Source organism: Jaculus jaculus, chromosome 10, assembly GCF_020740685.1.
Source record: "Jaculus jaculus isolate mJacJac1 chromosome 10, mJacJac1.mat.Y.cur, whole genome shotgun sequence".
Classification (NCBI taxonomy): domain Eukaryota; kingdom Metazoa; phylum Chordata; class Mammalia; order Rodentia; family Dipodidae; genus Jaculus; species Jaculus jaculus.
Window position 1 is genome coordinate 63,664,075 of NC_059111.1, and position 21,010 is coordinate 63,685,084.

At 37.7% G+C, this 21,010-nt stretch overlaps 1 pseudogene; it reads right to left on the reverse strand.

The window, feature by feature from the left end:
* Positions 1-515: 515 nt before the first annotated feature.
* Positions 516-636, reverse strand: LOC123464139 (annotated as a pseudogene).
* Positions 637-21,010: the final 20,374 nt, after the last annotated feature.

The window sequence follows — 21,010 nt, forward strand, 5'->3', positions numbered from 1 at the left end:
AAGTGATATGAAAAAACACAAGGTAGATTTATGATAAGAAAAAGAAAACAACATATTGTGATATTTTTGTTTCAACCCATGTGTCTTCCTGGCTATATGTTCTACTTAAAATGGATAATCCTAGTTGGAGTAGGTAATTTCTAGAGGATTCTATTTCATTTTAACACACTAAAATCAGCAAATAGTAGTAGATTAATTGTTGGCATCCACTATATAATATAGTGTTAGAAATTAGCTATGCGGAAAGACTGGAATATTTGACATCATTTTATCATGTCATTGGACTTTCTAGTAGAAGAGCATCTTGTCATTTGACTCTGAAGTATTTAATAGAAAACTATAGTTGGATCCAAATTTCCTTGTCCCAGCAAAGGAAACACCTAAATTATTTGCTTACTACAATGAGGAAACAATCATTTCTTTAGTCTCCAGTGGATGCATCTCAAAACTTTCAATTATAGGCCTAATGTTATTTCTGCCATATACTCTTTTGGCAATGAAGTATCTTCCTTTCTGTGTCTATACCCTTAACATAGATTACAACTGTTTATCTATTATTCTTTTTTTTTTTTCAATTAGCAATAATCACGCCTCGGATAAACCTCATTGGCTACGATACTGCCACTGCGCAAAGCTATTCTTTTTGTTTTTGTTGTATTTTGTTTTGTTTTGAGGTAGGGTCTCACTCTAGTCCAGGCTGACCTGGAACTCACTCTTGAATTTATGGTAATCCTCCTATCTCTGCTTTTCCAAGTGCTAAGATTAAAGGTATGTACCACCACACTTGGATATTTATCTATCTATCTGTCTATCATCTGTCTACCTATCTGTCATCTATATATCTGTCATCATTCTCCCTCCCTTTCTCAGAATTATTAGTGGGATACAAAACTACTTGAATCTTTGTTAAAGTAAAATAAAAAAAAAGTTACAAAACATGAATCTAGAGACCGGAGAGATAGCCTAGCAGTTAAGGCATTTGCCTGCAAAGCTAAAGGACCCAGGCTCAATTCTTCAATATCCATATAAGGCAGATGCAGAAGGTGGCACATGCATCTGGAATTTGTTTGTAATGGCTAGAGGCCCTGGCATACCCATTCCCTTTCTATATGCCCCTCTCTCTCTCTCTGAAAATAAAAATAAATAAATAAACAATAAAACCCTGACTCTTGATGAAGGTCTTTATTTCTCTAGTTACCTGCATGTCACATAAACAAATAAATAAAATTTTAAAAGTAGCCAGTAACCTAATCACTTAGAGTAAGAGACTACTTGTCCCACATATGGCAAAACATCAGTCACTCCAATCATATATGAATTTGAAACTCCAAAGGAAGGAATGAGCCATATCATTTTTCTTACTGTATTTCAAGATAAACATCTGAGAACTAGCTGGGAAACTATGTTGTATTTTCATGTAATGTTATATTCACTATCATGCCACTTGACATTCATCCATTAGATACTGGATGCCCAATACACATAAGGACAACATTCAACATTGGCTTTCAAATTCAAATAGTAGATTTGGAACCCTAAAAGTCACTAAGACAGACAAGCTAAGCAGGAATTCTTTTTCCCCTAGAGTTTGGTACTGGAGCATACGACAGGTTATCATTGTCATGGCTCAGATTCATGTGGCTAATTGTCACATGAGACATGCAGATTTCTAAATTAACCCATTAAGAAAGAAGGCATAAGAGAACCCACATAAAAGTTAAAATAAATTTGTCTGCGTTCTCAACATTTACTATTCCTAACTACTTAACAAGGTATTTTAGATTTGATTAAAGATTAATTTATGAAAAATACCCAGAACAGATAGAGGAATATAATACAGAAATTCACTTAATTTTGCCTCTTGAAAATACTGAAGTAAAGTGCAATTATTTGAGACCTTCCTTATGTTCCTCTGTAATAGCCAATCAGATGTGTTGCAGAAATTTTCTTTCTTCATTTACCAGGGGTGGGGGTCATCCAGGATGTGACCCCTTGTGCTTTCTCTTTCTTTGACTTAATTGCTACTAAGTCTGAAATTTGGGGTTCTATTCAGGCAGAAGCTTTAGTAGGGAGAGGCTCAAAGGAAAGACGAAAATAAGGATTGAAATCACCTATGAATATAACTTTTCCTTTTACTCTGACCACAAATAATAAAGACAAAATTTAATAGTTAATAATTAAGGCAGCTCCACCTCCTTCTCCTTTGGCAGACCAGGAAAACAGGCCGTATGGAAGCACAGTCTGCAATACTGTGGTTCTGAAGGAATGAGAGCTAACGTGGCCTCCTCCCTCTTGGAAGCAAACCCATATCATTTGGAAAACCTTAATTCATTATACAGAAGTCAAGAGACGCACATATGCCTGCTGGTTTCAGAGCCAAATGTAGCCAACAGCCACGTCACTTCACTTTCTCTTCCTTCTTTTTCCTACCTGTGCTTCTTTCTTTTTCCTTTCTCCCAAATAAGTGAGTTTCCATTTCTTTTTGTAATTTTAAGTTTGCATAACTTGTGCTTAGGAAACTTTTTTTTTAACTAGTAGATGGTAAATAAACCTTATTGGAAAAACTCAAGGTGTGAGCTTTTTTCTCTATCAACTTTTCAAGGAAATAAAGAATGGAGTAGGCTAGGACAGGCATAGTGGCACCTTCCTGAAACCCTAGCATTCAGGAGGTTAAGGTAGAAAGATAGCAACAAAAGAGGAAAGGAGGAGGAAGAGGGTGGGAGCTTAGTCCCTATGGGCACTATTCCAGAGCATCTGTACTTTGTAGAATGAGGAAACATGCAATAGAGAAACAGCAGCCACCCCTGGAGAGAGCAAACTACCAAGAATAAAACAGCTTGCAACAACTAAATAAGATCAAGTACCCTGAGTTGCTGAGGGGGACCTTGTCCTGATTGGAGAGGGAAAACATGAATTGAAGGAATAATTCATCATAACTGAGAAAAAACACCCTAGTTTCAAGACTGTTTGTATATAGTGAAAGGAAATAACTTTCATAAGGAGAATAAGACTTTAAACAAAATAAAATTAAATTCTGCCCAAAAGAAAAAGCATATAAAATCCCATGAAGAAAAATATTCTGAGTGTTGAGTTTCTATAATGCAACTGATGCTGGCCTGCCTGTCTGGAAACACTGAGCATTAAGACATATGATTTCAATTAGGTTCACAGTTCCACCAAATATTATTTCTACAAGATAGCAAATGAACTGAGTAGGTTACTAAAGGACTGATTTATCCTTGGGTATTTGAATGTATTTTCCCTGGTGGATTTTCAATAACAAACAATCATGTCTCCTAACCTGAGACCCCTATCTGACCTACAGCTAAGCAGTTTCTAATAAATGGATGCATTAATGAGTGAATGAGTAACATTAGTCATGTAACTCTATAGAAAACCAGATATTGAAAGGCTGAGTTATAGAAACTTTGACTTACATTTCTTAGCTGCCTAGGTTCTGCCTTGTGGACAACGCTCCTCTCAATCATTCTTTTGTAGTCTCAAAGGAACTTTATGACAATTCATTGGCCAGCATCTCAAAAACATTATGAAATCAAGAAAAACGGACTTTAAAAAATGCCTCCAAATACTAAAATTATATCAGGTACAACCTTCGTTCCACTAAGAATACAAACAGAAAATAATCTCTCTAGTTAATCCAAAATCATACCCTATGAGTAGAAATGTACCTCAAGGGTACTATTTACAACATACTATTTGTTCCAATTCTATATAAAGATAGTCATTAAGTAATTATTAAGGTTATAGTTTGATAATAAAATTTAAGAAGAGTTCACATAGAAAAATGACTCAATAGCTAAAGTTAACATCTTAGTGAATAATATGCAACTTAAGATGACTCATAATTGAAGTTGGCTATTATTCACCAGTATCCTCTGCGAAAGAAAATACAGGTCAGATAAATCTCTTTGGAGTATTTACATGAGCTGGGCATGGTGGTACACACCTGTAATCCCAGCAAATGGGAGGTCGAGGTAGGAAGAGCACCATGAGTTCAAGGGCACCCTGAGACTACATAGTGAATTCCAGGTCAGCCTGGCCTAGAGGAAAACTCCACTTCAAAAAAAAAGGAAAGAAAGAAAGAAAGAAAGAAAGAAAGAAAGAAAGAAAGAAAGAAAGAAAGAAAGAAAGAAAGGAAGGAAGAAAGAAGGAAGGAAGGAAAGGGAAGAAATGGAGTCTCCATTAGCATGGCTAAAGAACTCTGTGTTTGGCATATTTACATTATAATACATATAAATATCTGGTTTTCTGACCAACAATAACTAATTTCTCATTTGCTAAGACATTTTCAGGCAATGGGAAACAGAACAGCTGTGTGTTTATCCATTCTGTTTTTCCATTTTGCGTGATTATAAAACATTAATAATAGGTATAGATATGCATCACTGAGTTATATTTATTCTAAATCCAGAGGTTGATGTGGGATAGCACAGCCTATAAATGAACTATAATAAGAAAAATCTATAACTGAATTCAACAGGAATAGAGCCATCATATACAAAGCTAAGGATTCATGTCTCTAGTCATCAAGTCACATATAAACAAAATTAGATGAAGACTCATGACTATGAGGAAAAGTATGTGATTTTCCACCCTACATAGGAAGAATTCTAAACCTAGAAGAGAACTTAGAGATCATCTATTACAACATCCTAATTTTATGGATGAAGAAACCAACACCCAGAAAATTCAATTTCCTTTTTCAAGGCTACTCAACCATTCAGTGAGCCAAATAGCAAGCCACACTTTTTAATTAGACTTATTTCAGAAATGTAACATTTGCTTCAGCAAACATGTTGTAGTTTGGTACTTGATACAGTAGCTGAGCTTCTGGAGAAATGAGCCCTTCCTCTTCTCTGATATCAGGCTCTCACACCCAAATCTAATTACCACAATTTAGTAGTTTAGTCAAATTGGCTTCATGTGAGGGTTTTTTTCCCCCTAACTTTTAGAGGCCAAAGGGCTTTGTAAAGCATTTTGTCTGAAATTCCAGGTTTATGGAGGGGAACTGACAGAGAATAAAGCAATTGTCAAGAGCACATAGAGATCCCATAACTGTGAACCCGAGATTTGATGTGGTCTCTCTAGAGGCATAGATGATTATGTTCCAAAGGACATCAAAGACACTCTTGTTAAGAAGACAAAACTTGAGGAATGACTTGAAGGAGGGGAGAGAGAAAACTATGTGTGTATCCTGGGAAGAATTTCACAGGTAGAGGTGTTTTCTACAAATAAACAAGGAACCTGAGCCTGTGAAGTCAGGAGGAAGAAGGTTGAGGGAAAAGGGATTTATTATAAGCAGGTTGTGTAGCTATTTGGTAACCATTAGCAGAACCTCCTTATTTGTGCTGAGTAAAGTGGGTAACTTCTGGGGTTTTGAGCAGAGGAGAGCCATGGTATAATGACATTGTCCAAGGGCCAGTCTGACTGTTCTGTTCAGAGTAGACTGGGGGAGCCATAGTTTGAGCACAGGACCCTCCCAGGCTCTTGAAATGAGTCCAAGCAAGAAAAAGAAGTTGCTCAGGCTGGCATGGAATAATAAAGTGGTAAGAAGTCAGATTCTGTGTGCACTCTGCACCCCAAAAGATGAAAGATAGAAAATGCATGAGCATACAACACGAACATGCAAACACACACACATACCACATCACAACATGCTACATACAAAAACTGAAATAAAAAGATGCAATAAATGAATTGTATTTGACTGTATTCCAATAAAAGCTAACAAAATGAGATGAAAGTATGAGTCAAGCTTTAAGTCTATGTTAAGGTTGATTGTTTTATTATCATCATAAATATCAGGAAACACTGATTGTCTGAATGAAAATACAATCAATCAAACTATAACTATTTTTTTGCACATGCATTACATTCATTGTTCTATATGTTCAATTGGCTGTTACTACTGTAATCATTGCATTAAAGATTTAATTACAATTTTCTTCACATTTCATGATCTGAGAAAACCAATAGATCTGGTCTGGAATATGCAAGAGGCAATGAGACCCTGGGTACCTTGCCAACAGTTGATAAGATTTGATTGGTTATATGTAACATCTTGCTTTTTGTCTATAAGAGCAATTCAGAAAATACACAAGAATTATTTCATGAGCTTATAGTACCCATGAACAAAGAATTTAAGAATTAATTAATTAATCATTACGTTTTTTGTGGTAAGTATTTTGGCTTAGATCTGTATGGTAAAATCACTAATTGGAGTCACAGATGCTATAGTTTCATTTCCATTGAGAATAGAGTACTCATTAAATTTTTAATTAATTCCCTTAAAATATATTTAATTTTCATATGTTGAATATTTTAACTAAGAGTTCCTACTTCAGTTTAGGGATCACCATCATTTATTGTTTTTAAATTTTATTGATGAGAGAGAGAGGGAGGGAGGGAGAGAGCATGCATGAGAGAGAGAGGGAGAGAAGTGGCATGCCAGGGCCTTGGCCACTGAAAATGAATTCCAGATGCATATGCCACTTTGTGTTCATGTGTCATTTGTGTGCCTGAGTCACCTTATACATCTGACTCACATGGCTTCTGTAGAGTGGAACCTGAGCCCTTAGGCTTTGCAGGCAAGCACCTTAACCACTAAGCCATCTCTCCAGCCCTGGGGTCACATTCATTTATAAAAGAAGAAGTTGGGTGTAATTAATTTGTATTACTGGAAGGAAAATCCCCTCAATGAATTTCTTTATTATTATTATTATTTATTTACTTAAGTATGTACATGCCAGTGTCTCTTGTTGCTGCAAATGAACTCCAGAAATATGTGCTACCTTGTGTCCAGCTTTACGTGGGTACTAGGGAATCAAACCCAAGTTGGCATGTATTGCAAGCAAACACCTTTAAATGTTGAGCCATTTCCCAGTCTGATTTTATTTTAAACTGAGAACATTATGAATAGTAAGAATGATGCTAAAGAAGACACTCCCACAAAAAGTGTGCTGAGGTTGGTTAGTTTCACCTCTAAATATTTAATTGAAAACTTGCACTAACACGGGGCTGACTGATTGTTTTCTCTACAAATTCTTCCTCTGTCCTGTGTAAATGTACATAGGAAAGATTTAAAGGCGATGGGTGGTTATAAAACAATACTAAAGGCAACTCAACAGAAGAGTGGAGGCAGCTGTTGGATTTATTTTGCTTTGGTAGTATTTAAAGGTAACTGAAAACAGAAAGGCATATGGGAGGAGGGGGTACAAATTTTACAAAGGCACATGCCATCCAAATATAGAAACACAGACACAAAATTTCAACACAGTTTATGCAGAGGCCATCACCAGTGAATAAACAATCTGTTCATGACATGTGTTCTCCTTCCCTGATCTCATTGTGACAGACTCAACTGTGATAACATTAGTCATTCAGTCAACAAATACCCTAGCTTCCCCTAGCCCTGCACTGTACTAGGAACTGCAATGCAGTGGGCACCATTTTTCAGAGTTTTCAATATTGGGGGCTGGAGAAGAATGAAGGCTGGTAAAAGAGAGCCTCTTTCACTACCACAGTGACAATTGGCTCTTTTATGGATTTCTGCATTTCCCTTCTTCTATGTGATCAACTAAGGGAGTTCAGAACCCTATTTCCCAGGTAGGTAAAAGTAACTTATTCACCTCTTAGTTCATACCTACCTTTAATTAGTTATTCAAATAAATGTAACCCCAATATACCTATCTGCTCATGCATTGGAGCCACTGGAAAATAAACCATATTTTCTACTTATGAAACTGACCTGACCCTCCTGAGCAAAGTCACATATGAACACGAATAATTCTCAACACATATCACCATAAGATAACACATTCCCAAGGTTATGTATAAATAACTTTGTTTGAGGAAGTCAAGGCTCTGTAGGGAAGCATTCAATACAAATAAAAAACACTACAGCATGAACGATGGCTCATAAGCAATGCTTGGAATTTCAACTGGCAGGAAAGATAAGAAAAGACAGTCCAGTCTAAAGAGAAAAATACAGTAAATGCATAGAGATACAAAGGAGATGGTGTGGAGGAATGGCAAATCTCCTGAAAAAAAAAAAAAAAACTGGAGCAAAGAAGAAATACTTTTCTCAGTCTGTGTTTCATTTGTTCACTTGTAGGTTTTGACTACATTCTAACTTCTTCTTGTTACTTTCTTATTTTATTTATTTATTTTTAACAGAGAGTGAGCTAGAGAGACAATTGGCACACCAGGTCCTCAGCCACCGCAAACAAATTCCAGATACTTGCACCACCTAGTGGGCATGTGAGACCTTGTGCTTGCCTCATCTTTATGCATCTGGTGTATTACCTGGGATCTAGAGAGTTGAACATGGGTCCTTAGGCTTCTTAGGGAAGTACCTTAACCATTAAGCCATCTCTCCAGCCCACTCCTGTTACTTTCTTTTTATTTCTTTGATTTTATTTTTTTATTAGTTATGTACACAGTGTGTGTATACAGCCATGTTGGTACCATCATTAGCCTCCTCCCTGTCCTCCCCCCTCCACAGAGGGAAAGATGGGTGCAGATCCTGAGAAAAGAATCAGTCTATCACACCTCATTAGGGACCCAGCTGGAACAAAGAGTAATTGGGAGAATGAGCAAAGAGTGCTGCTTTCTTGAAGAACCTGGTACCAGTAGAAGGGTGAAGGAGATAGACATAGAGATCACTCAACTCCTACCAAACCAGATATCCAGAGACAAAGAGGCTCCCAAAACCTTACCATTGAATTAGACCTAAAACAAACCCAACATGGCTCAGGGAAATTTGTGGAAGAAGGGGCAGAAAAATTGTTAGAGCCACATGTTGGGACATTATACACAGAAACATTGCCTCTTACCCATAACTGATGGCTAACCCACAATGCATGACCCACATTCCTCTGTTACTTTCTGAAAGTACATAGATGATTAGGCACACTAGCTTTTCACTCTGAAAAGTTTCAGTTCAGTCCCACTGACTATGTGACCATGAGAAGGCCATGTTATCATTCTGTTGTCAGATGCCTTCTTCCTTTTGTGAAATGGGGAAGATAATCCTACCCTACAAAAGAGTCTGGTAACACAATATTATAAAACCTTTGAAAATATCTCACACCACAAACTTTATGACAGTGCTGGAGATATTTCCTGGGACTTCGTAGGTACCCAAAGGGGGTTTTATCGTTTCCTAAGACAGTACAACCATAGCCATAAGGCTTTATTAATTTTCGGTTCTCATTTTGCTTGACAGTTGCACCAAAAAAAATCACTCTGATGCAGCAAAATTGAACTCACCATTACTCTTCTAGAAAGACTTTCAGTTCCACAAAGTAATCACACATATCAATATCATCTGCAATATTTAACTGTATTTTAATTTTTGGTTTGAGATTTCTGTTAAGGAGAGATGCTCTATCACTTTTATTAAAAAGAAAACACATAGCCTCTAACATGGATGTTATCACTTCCTGCCGAAAGATTACAGTTTATGAAAGTTCAGGATAGCTCTATAAATTCTTGAAATTAAGAAGGAGAAAAGGGAAGCAGAGAGGGCCTAAAAAAAATAGTTAAGAGGTAATGCCATCTCATTTCATTTCCTCACCATATCTGAGAGAGTTCTCCTATAAAATGTAGATGTTCAACAACTGAGATAAGAAACTTATTGTTTTAAACTCACATGCAAAAATAAACTTAAAATCTAGAACTATTAACAAATTCATTCTTAAGTGTCCAATTTCAAAGTTTGAGGTTGCTTTCCTCCCTAAGTGGCATTTTGCTGTACTTTTCAACACATGTGCTCTGGGAGCATGTGACGTTTTTGAGTGTCTCTGGCCACTTCCATCATTGCTTGGTCTAGATCAGTTAGTTTTTTTTTTGCAAGTCATATTCAAATCAGATATCAATTTCATATGTATTTTATGCTAGTTTCTTTTAATAATAGGAATCTATTACTAAAATATATTCAATATTCTTTATCTCCATTACAAAATGAGACCTAAATGTCAATGAAATAAGTGGTATTTTGCATGTATAGTACTTTCAGCAAATTGAACTAGTACTATTTGAGGTGAGCAAACAAAATAGTTACTGGTAAAACTGCCTGGGCTTTTCCCAGGGCACAGAACTTGTCGATGGGTTCACAGTGAGGTTTAGCATATGAGACAAGGAAGCCAGAAGATACTCCTGTATTTTCACATTGGGGAAGGCTATGGAATAAAGTGGAAAAGGCAGTGGATTGGGAGTTGAGGAAGCCCTGCTCTTTTCTTAGTCAGTGTGAACATAAGCATGCAAGTGAACAACTTCTGAGGACTATGTTTTCCTCACTGGCAAAATGAGAGGCTAGTCTGAGCAGAGTATACAAAAAACAAAAAACAAAAAAAAAAAAAAGAAAAAGAAAGAAAGAAAAAGAAAAAGAAAAACTTTGTGATTGCAATCATTATTTACTTTCTGAGTATAAACAGGAACGATATACAAAATCTCCATAGCAAATTGCCTCAGAAAGTTCAAAAAAACAATAATCAGGGAAGTAAAGTAGTCATACTGCAAGAACTGTGTGTCCTGTGATCCTTGTCGTTTCTCTCCTTTGCTTAAACTACTTATTGGAGGGGAGTGGGATGGAAGAAAATGGTTAGAGAAAGATTCTTAAGAGGGTCCTGGAATTTCTTAAAATGGAATGAAGCTGTTGAATTTGGCTCCAAATGGATTTGCACTGGTCCTTTAATGCGCCCATCTCAGCAGAGTCTGTGTCACGCAGTGAAGTGTCTCTCTTAGGTAGAATACACATCCAAAATGATCTCCATTATTCTTTGAGCACTTAGAGCATGTTGATATGCTCCAGACATTTTAACAACGTGTTTCTTCTTACACTGAAAATCAAATTTTGAGGGACAAAACACATTATATACTTCTTTGCATTGGTGGCTTTTCTGATAACACAGACTATAGAGAAGTGTTTTCCCCACACACCTTTAACAACTATCTGCTTAGGAATAAATAAGTTGGAGGTTGGGAGACTATAACACTTGCAGTATCCCTCACCCTCTGACATATGTGCTCTGGTGTTGTCCCCTCCTCTTGACTGTGGGGCTGGATATGGGATTCCAATGAAAAGAAAACGGAAGAGTGATAAACTTTCACTCTCTAGGATTAGGTGACATAAAGAATGGGACTTCCACATTGCTTGTGGTTTCTTGATTTTTCTCAGAGCTCTTAGTCTAGGGGAAGCAAATAGCCCATGCTATTTGCACCACTGAGAAGCCTACATGACAAGGAACCAATGTCTTTCCCTGGACAACAGTCATTATAAGCCCAATAACCATGTGAAGAAGCTTCAGGTAGGTCACACCCAAATCCAGTCCAAAAGTGACAGGAGACTAACCCAATATTTTGCAGAGTTATGAGAGACTGCAAGCCACAAAACCCATTTAAGCCATTCCCCAGATGATGGCTTACATAACAAAAGTGATAAAGGTTTAGATCTGGGGGCCAATTGTTACACAGTAATAGGTAACTAATACAGTTAACAAAGCAATGAGAATCTCAAACACACACACACACACACACACACATCATTTGAGAATGCAATATCCAGGAATATATAAGCTTCTGGTATGATTTATTTTGAAGGAATATTTAGTGAAAGAAATTCCTCCCTCAGTTTTCCTCACCACCACAACCCCAAATACACACAAATCTTCTATTAAAATGAACTGTAAAGCTGTTTCTGCATGGAACATAATTTTCTTGGTCCATAAACCTATTCATGTATCTTTAGAAAGATCAATCTTTGGAGTAAGAAGTCAATACAGAATCAAGGTCTTTGCATATTATCTAAATTAGTGAACTCTGGAAGGTTATGGTTCACCCACAGCTACAGTCCACTGCAACCTAGAAGAGCAGACTCCTTCCTGCTGCTCAAACCATCCTGATAACTAAGCAGCCAAACAGTGCTGTGTCTGGGACTCTCCACCATGCTGGGTGTAGGAGGTAGAATAGCTATACATGGTCTGTTCTGATTCAATCCAGTCTTAAAGGGCATAAATGATTTTTTGTACTGATTCCTCTACTGTGAGTGAAACCTACATATAAAGAGAGAAATACTGAGGTAAATAATAGTCAGTCCTGAATAAAGAAGAATGTGTGAAAGTCATTGTGGAGACTCAAAACATTTATATATATTCTGGAAAAAGAGGGAGCACTGGGCTTGGTGGCACATGCCTTTAATCCCACTACTTGGGAGGCAGAGTTCAGAGGATTGCTGGGAGTTCGAGACCACCCTCAGACTACTATACAAAATTCCAGGTCAGCTTTGGCTAGAGCAAGGCCCTACATCGAAAAACCAAGCCAAAAAGAAAAAAAACAAAAAGGAGAAAAAAAGAGAGTGGGAGAAGAAGGGAAGAAGGAGAGAAACAGAGGATCTGAACTTTTCATTAATACTACCTAACATGTTTAAAGATTTTGTTAAAGTTCTGTTGCTCTATGCCAGAAGTTGGGAACATTTTGTTCTTGTTTCTTTGCTTACATTGTTTTAATGTTTCCTTGGCTTTTTCTCTGCCTGATACCTTACTCCCTTAGGGTTCTTTTTGCTGCATACGTGCAATATTTTTGAACCAGTAAGTCTAGGTTTCAACCCCTTGGGGGAGGAAAGCGAGGCACTTCAGAACAGCAAAGTTGAGTGACTTGCTCTTTTTGTTGTTGTTGTTGTTGTTTTTTGAGGCAATCCCAACAGACTGACTTTTTTATGAGCGAGAACAAGAAAGAGAAAGAGAGCAAGAGACAAATGGTGTACGAAGGCCTCCAGCCACTGTAGTCAGACTCCAGATGTGTGCACCACATTATGCACATGGACTCCTTGCACATGCATCACCTTGTGCATCTGACGTACATGGGATCTGGGGAGTCGAACATGGGTCCTTAGGCTTCAAAGGCTAGCACCTTAACCACTTAGCCATCTCTTCATCCCAAGTTCTTTCTTTTGAAGATGAAAAGGAAGTCCCTCCTGCTCTAGAATGACATTCACCTTGGTATGTGTAAAGTCATAGAAGATACCTCTGGTGCTGTCTCCTGGTCATCTCTAGGTGCTGTCTGTGACAGAAGTTCATGCTGCTAAATATTAGATCATCAGGACTAGTCCAAGCCCACAAGATCACAGCTCAAGGTCCAATGGGCATTATCTGCTCAGCTCCCTATCCAGTATAACTCTACTTCTGCTCCAGCCACAGTGAATTATTTACTGCTTTCTAGATATGAATCATATCCTCATTTTTTTGCAGAGCATATTCTCACTGCCTGAAGTCGTTACTCCTTGCCCTCATGTTTGAACCTTTGGTTGAACCTGAATAGGACCTTTCCAACCTTCAAGTGTGAACTTGGATACAAATATCTTCTTTCATTGAGTCAAGTGTCATTTTTTTATTCTCCAACAACACATCATAACACCCCTACTGTAGAGCCTAATGTACTACAGTCTAACCTCTTGCAGATTTTTCTTTACTTTCTATAGATTACTCATGCCAATAAAGTAAGACCTCATCTATCTTGATCACCGGTCTATACTTAGTGTCTTGCAGAAGGTCTGCCACATAGTTGACAGCATTTGTACAATGGATCCACTATTCATAAGTACAAAGCATAGGATCAGGCTGGAAACTGTGCAGGTAAAAAGTTTAAATTGAATGTATAAGTAAGCACTAATGCCTGAAAGACCACATGTGCTCAACTGTATACATTTGTTATCCTCTGCCCCAGGGAAAGTCATGGAAGGATTAGAGGCAAGAAGTGAGCAGCACATTACCAATAAGGGGGCCTGAAATCACATTAGGAGTTTGGAGTCAAGAAGAATGATTATAAGAGATACAGTATTTAAAAAGTTGTATCTCTAAGACCTGATGATTTACGATAGTTTGAGGCAAGAAAATAGAAAAGCAGGATGACTCAGAAAGTTGGTAAAAGAAGCATCTATGGGGAATATCTTTATTATTCTTTTCCCTGAGAGCGATAACTAATATAAACAATGGATGGCTCTGGGTATTCAAGATTAAAGATGTATCTGTTCTTCATGACCATGTGTCTTGATGTTCCCAACACAGTAAGCTATAGGGATATGTAGACATCTGTACCCACACAATTGGAAAATGCAAAATTTGAAAGAGTCACTTCACAATTAAAATAGCAATAAACAAGTTGGATTTTTTAAGTAACACAAAATCAATCATCTTTAAATTCTGTAAGAACTGAGTAGTATATGAAGTTGAATCACTAAATATTGACTTAAAATGACAAATCCTCTGAGAAAGCATGTTGATAAAATGTGTGCACAAGCCATGCGTGGTGGCTCACACCTTTAATCCCAGAACTCAGGAGGCAGAGGTAGGAGGACCCCCATGAGTTCAAGGTCATATTGAGAGTACATAGTGAATTCCAGGTTAGCCTAGACTAGAGTAAAACCCTACCTCGAAAAACCAAAAAAGAAAAAGTGTGCACAGGAGTAAGGTGGAAGGTTTGAAAGGAATCAGAGTATCAAGAATGCTGAAAACTGAGAGAGAGAGTGATTCTTTTAAAGGCCAGGAAAAAAAAAGGGGACATAGAAACAGACACAGGTTTTAAAAAAAATTATATAGCCACCTCACAAAACCTCACCCTGAGCTGGAAAAGATAAAGAGGTTTAAAAACCCCAGGAATTCTTTAAATCTGAACTCTAGCTTTCCATTTTTCATCTATATAAAAGGGATCCATTAAGGCTTGTGTAAGTCAGCAAAGTACACTGTGCCTGGAACTTAGTAAGTGCCCAGTGAACATCAGCTAGCAATAGCTATGAAATCATCATTGCAATAGATGTCATCTCTGTCACATCTTACAGTTTCATATTTTTAAGAGAGAGCGCAATGGATGGAAAGAACCTATTTTCTAATGACCCCAAAATGCCTCCCAGTGGCCAACCATACAGAGATGTTCTCTTGTTCTTTGCTGTAAATGTCAATCAATACAGAATGAGATAGGATGAAGCAATAGCAGAGGAGGTTGGGGGAATGGAGAGAAGATATGGGAAAAGATAAGGAGGCCTGGGATCCTACAGTCTGCCTTCATCCCACACCTCAACAAGTCTACAACTGAGTTGTAGAAGGTACATTAAAACTACCACCTCCCTTGGTATCTGTTGCAAGTCTCCCTTGAGGGAGCAACCAAACATGCTACTGTTACCACAGTCCAGTACTCTTCACACAGGATTCCATCCAGACGTAATCAAAGGAGACTCCAGCTCAGGTAGTCACAGTTTTAGTGAGAATATTTTTGGTGTATGAACATCATTGGGTTTCAAAAATGCACTGTTACACTAACTAAAAGGCTACAGTGTGCATTAAGTGCAGATGACAAGAGTGATGATGAACTTAAAGAATCCACTGAACTATAAAATATATTATCAAAAGGGACTTAGCATTTTCCATCTCATATTCTAGGATTTTAATAAAAACATAAATATAAAACCACAGTATTGAAAATGTGGGGAAATGTGGCCAATTTAAGTCACTTAAGCTACTATTAAGCTACTATGATACTTTAAAAAACTACCTTTTAAAAAGGGTGGAATGTTCAAAATGAAATAATGCACTACTCGGTGCTACTATAAATATAATAGCCATTGTTTATTCAGTGTGGAGAACAGCAGGCATTTGACAAACATTATCTAATTCACTTATTCCTAAAATTCCTGTTGTGTTGCTAATATTTTGTTGCCATTTTAAAAATAAGCAAGCCAAAGAGTTTTCCAGAGCTTATGCAACTAATAAATGAAGGGTAGAATTCAAACCTTATTTGACTACAAGTATGTCTTCTCTCCCTTATGCCAAGCTGGTCATCATCCCTAGAGGAGAAGAGCATGTAGGTATGACTAGGTAAAAAGAGACCAGGCAGTTTTAAAGCAAGGAAAAGTGAAAACAGAAACCATATTGGTATCTGTTCTTAAATAAGTGTATTTATTTTCTAGTGTCACTCTTGAGTATTTACGTACATTTTTTAAATCACCTGAAAAATATGCACTGGTGCTGAAAAATTGTTCTACTATTCTCTCACTTGATCATATAATGGGCTTTTTAAGTTTAGAATCTCAAGCAGAAGATCTGGGTTGCAATTCAGCATTGCTACTTGTAAAGTATGTGATTTCAGGCAAATTGCTGATCTCTTAGCATGCTTCTCAAGGGAGCATTATTGCCTATATCCCAGGGAAATTTTAAGAATTGCATAAAATAAAATCTGCAAAAGCATAGTAAACTGCCACATTAGCACTCCATGTTTATATTTAAAAGTTAATGAAAACATTGCCAGCATCTCTGTTTCTGAATAAGAACAAGCAAGAGAGACTATAAGAATTTTCTCAAAAAAACTCTAATGCCTGAGAATTAGTACTCATTATCATATAAACTCCAGACATAATCAAAGTTGTTTTCAAGCTTCATTGTTCCCATCTAGTTTATCTCTTTTCTCCCCCAGTTGTTTTGATGGGTGTTTCAAAAACTGTGCAGACTTCAATAACTCACTCTTTAATAATATACTCAGGATAATTGTTAGCTTCACGAAATGCAATTGCCTTTACTTTAAGTTATAATTAAAGGCATTTCTTAAGCCCTCAAGTGGCCTTTGCAAATCTGGAAATGGAAGTTGAATTCATAAATGCTAGGGAGGAATAGGAAATTTCAGAACCCTAAATCAGCAAACACAAATCTTTTGGTTCTAACTACCAGACTTGCATTGCTGTTAGCACCCACGTTACAATGATGGGACGGGAAGCCCCGGTTCACTAAGATCTGCTTTTCAATGCTCACAACAAAGGAACTGAAGTTTTAAAAACATACTTCTTGAATAAGGTTCAAATATATTCATGAAGATGTTCCAAGTGGGCCTCTTACTAAATGGGAACAGTGATTACAAATGTATCCATGACTTGGTCAGTCAGGACCCATTTGCCTCCTTTCCTACAATACTATTGGGTGTCACCAGAAAAATTGCTTAGATGGCCATACAGAAGACTGACAAATTATGGTCATGGTAGACAATCTGAGTACTGTTTTCCAAATATATCAATACTTTGATTATATTTCAATAGCCTTATCAGATGAATCATATTACAATAGCCATTTCACATAAAGTGAAGATTAACTTACTCCAAATTCCTGATCCAAACTGTATCTTCTTTATGTTATTACCATATAGATGTGTATTAATGTAAGTTGCATTTAAGGTAAATTCTATTTCTGCCTATCTACATAGATCATTAAGATACAAAATTTAAGAATATAAATGCAGAACCACACTCACTGTCTCTGATTAATATTAGTATTGGTTCTTACTCTTCTAATAAAACAATTTATTTTTAAAGTACATTTTGTGCCAGATACACTAAGGCAAATAAGCCATGAACCTTATTTTCAAAGATGTCACAGACCTGCGACACCTCTACTTTGTGGAATGTAGTTATGTGTCACTTCTTGATATGTCCATCTCCCCTCCTCACAGACATTTCTTTTCAACCTGTTTCTTAGTCTATCTCTGACTGTATCACTCCACAGAATTATTATTGTCCTGCCCAGTTGACTTGGTACTATTTTAAAAATTAGAATCTTGGACTGGAGAGATGGCTTAGCAGTCAAGGTGCTTGCTTGCAAAGCCAAAGGACCCAGGTTCTATTATCCAGGATCCACATAAGCCAGATGCACAAGATGGCACATACCTCTGGATTTTGTTTGCAGCAGCTAGAGACCGTAGCACACCAATTATCTTTATCTGTCTCTCTCTATCAAATAAATAAGCTAATAATTTTTTTTAATTAGAACCTGACTGATAAAGCAGAAAGTAGCTGGGGATCAGTGATCTCAACCACTCATTTTACAGATGAAGAAAATGAATTCTTTCTGTCTCAGAAAACATAGAAGATGGAAAAAATAAAGCCATTCCCCTCAAGCCAAGTGAGATGTATGATAAACAGAATAAAATGAAACACTTGTTCAATACATAACATGACTCAATGAAAGACAAAAGAATCCCCAGAACAAATATGAAAGAAGGAATTCATCCTAGCAGAAACCATAAGGTCCAAGAAACACTGCCACAGTACTAAGAGAGTCTGGGACTCCCATTGATCAGATGTATGGCTATTTCAGGCCTTTCCTGGCCTCTGGGAGCTAAAAAAACCACTGGCTACAGAGGTGTTCTGTTGAGTTCTCCTTCATGACAACTATATTAGCACTAAGTTGATTGTCAGCCCCCAGAAATGCTCCTTGGGTCTCATAACCCTCTGATTGTTCCCAGCCAATGTTAGAACAATGTACAGGACAAGGATCAATCCATCGTTACTTGAAAACTGGACTTATCCAACTGTCAGCCTTTGGTTAACAATGTGTATCGGCCTGGTAGATATGTCTTTAGAACTAGGCTGGAAGTCAAGATTCTTTTAGGTTAACCCATCCTTTCCTTTTCGTTCACAGGCATCAAGCTTGCACTAACACCCAAGAACTCTCCCTGCCATATCCTGGTCCTTCTCCCATTATGTTTCTGAGGCAAAATAATTTTTCCCCAATTTTCCCAAAATAAATCACTTATATAATAATAATATCCTATACAGATTTGAAAATTATAAGAATAGAGGATCATGAAGACATTGACTTTGGGAGAGTAGACATATTTGGAATACAAAGAGAAAATAAGATAAAGTATATTTTAGTTCTTTGTATATCTTTTTAAAATGGCAACTGTTAAATTTTAGTTATGTTTATATGAATCTTGGTATAATATTCTCTGGACTTTTCTATGTAGTTAAAATATTTCCATATTTTTCAAATGGTGTAAAACAGGTGTGGTGGCTTGGTTCTGGTGTCCCCCATAAACTTACGTGTTCTGAATGCCAGGTTCCCAGGTGAAGGACATTTGGTAATCAACACCTCATGGAGACAGTGTATTATTGGGGGTGGGATTATGGGTATTATATGCACTTTCCCCTTTTCAGTGTTTGGCACATTCTCCTGCTACTGTTGTCTACCTGATGTTGGCCAGGAGGTTATGTCCACCCTCTGCTCATTCTGTCATTTTGCCCTGCCATCATGGAACTTTGCCTCAAGTCCATAAGCCAAAATAAATCTTTTTCCCCCACAAGCTGCTGTTGGTTGGGTGATTTCTATCAGCAATGAAAACCTGACTGTGACAATAAAGTTGGTACCAGATGAGTGGGATTGCTGCTAGACACCTGACTGTGTGGGTTTGGCCTTTTAAAGCTGATTTTCAAGAGGAATGTGGAAGAATTTGAAATCTTGGCCCAAGAGATGCCTTGCAGTGCTGTAAGTACAGCTTTATGGACTATTCTGGTCAGTTTTGAAAGACTTGAATGCAGTAATAACTATAGACTATGGGGTTTGGTGTATGAGGGTGAGAAAGGCCTTTGCTTGGACTGGGATAGAAGCAGTTTGTGTGAGAAACTTGCTGTTATACCCATGTCCTGAGACTTTGTGTCAAGTTGTATTGCATAGCAAAATGCCTCTGTAGCCAGTGGTTACCTTAGCTCCCAGGGACTGAAAAAGGCCTGAGCAGAGATATATGGCAGAGAAATGAAATCTTTAGGCTGAAACTTCTGCCTGTTCAGCTGCAATTAAGAGATTACAATCATTGAAATTGGGGCAGCTGACCTGCCTTGGGACAACAGAAAGAATGCAATCTTTTGAAGGGGCATGAATGCTTAAGGGGTTTCCTGTTCTTCAAAGTCTGCCTTATTTCCCTCTGGATTAACAAATGGGCACTCTACCTGGTATTGTAGAGTATGAGAAATGCAGGAAAGAGAGGGTTATTGAATTTGTAACATGGTCATGTGTTTTGGAAATGGCCATGGGCACTGTGGAACAAGTTGGATGGATGCCTGTATGGGAACCCAATGGAGGCCTTAGGATGGACCACTGGTTACAGTGAAGAGTCATTGGAGATGCCAGGACCTTGAGATGGCTGCTAAGGAATGTTGCCAGCCCCAGACGAAGTTTTCCTGGACTGTGAGTAGCTTAGCTGGCGGGGTGGATGTGGAACTCCAGAGACTTGTTGCTGATTAGAATTAAAGGACTAGGATGTTTGTCACTGTCTAGATTGTTGGACTTGTAGCTACAGAGTTTGATGTTTACCCTGTTTATATATTGTGGGTTCTGGGCTTTTTTTTTAAAGGCTCAGTTAAAAGACCTTGGATTATGGAAATGTTTGAACATCACCGGGATTGATAAAACTATAGGGACTTTTAACGTGGGACTGAATGCATTGTATTTTATATCATGTATGGTTATCAGTTTATAGGGGCCAGGGACAGAATGTGGTGGTTTGATTCAGGTGTCCCCCATAAAGTTAGGTGTTTTGAATGCTAAGTTCCCAGCTGATGGGGATTTGGGAATTAATGCCTCCTGGAGGCAGTGTGTTTTGGGGGCTGGGTTTATGGGTATTATACCTAGTTTCCCTTTGCCAGTGTTTGACATACTCTCCTGTTGCTGTTGTCCACCTGATGTTGGCCAAGGGGTGATGCCCACCCTCTGTTCATGCTGTCCTTTTCCCCTGCCATAATGAAGCTTCCCTTCTAGTCTATAAACCAAATTAAACCTTTTTCCCACAATCTGCCCTTGGTCAGGTGATTTCTGCCAGCCATGGGGTCCTGACTGAGACAGTGGGTTTTTGTTGAAAAGAAAAGAAACTGAGATTCAAAGATATAAAATAGCATGTCCCAGTTTATGTATTTCAGTAACCCATACCAGAGCCCATAGCTGATCCCAATGGCCACCATCTTACTGCAAAAGTGCTGTATGTCTACCAAATGCAACTTGTATATCCACCAACTGTACCAACTGCAATCCATGTATGTGTCTTTCATCCATGTGGGTGCAAGGAAGTAGTTATAAGGTGTTAGTTCATTAAGTAATTAGCTCTCTTCTTCTTATGCAAACTTATTTTCTCACAGAAGCTGTGCTTTTCCTTGCTCAAAGGCTGAGTGTTCAGAGATGCCTGA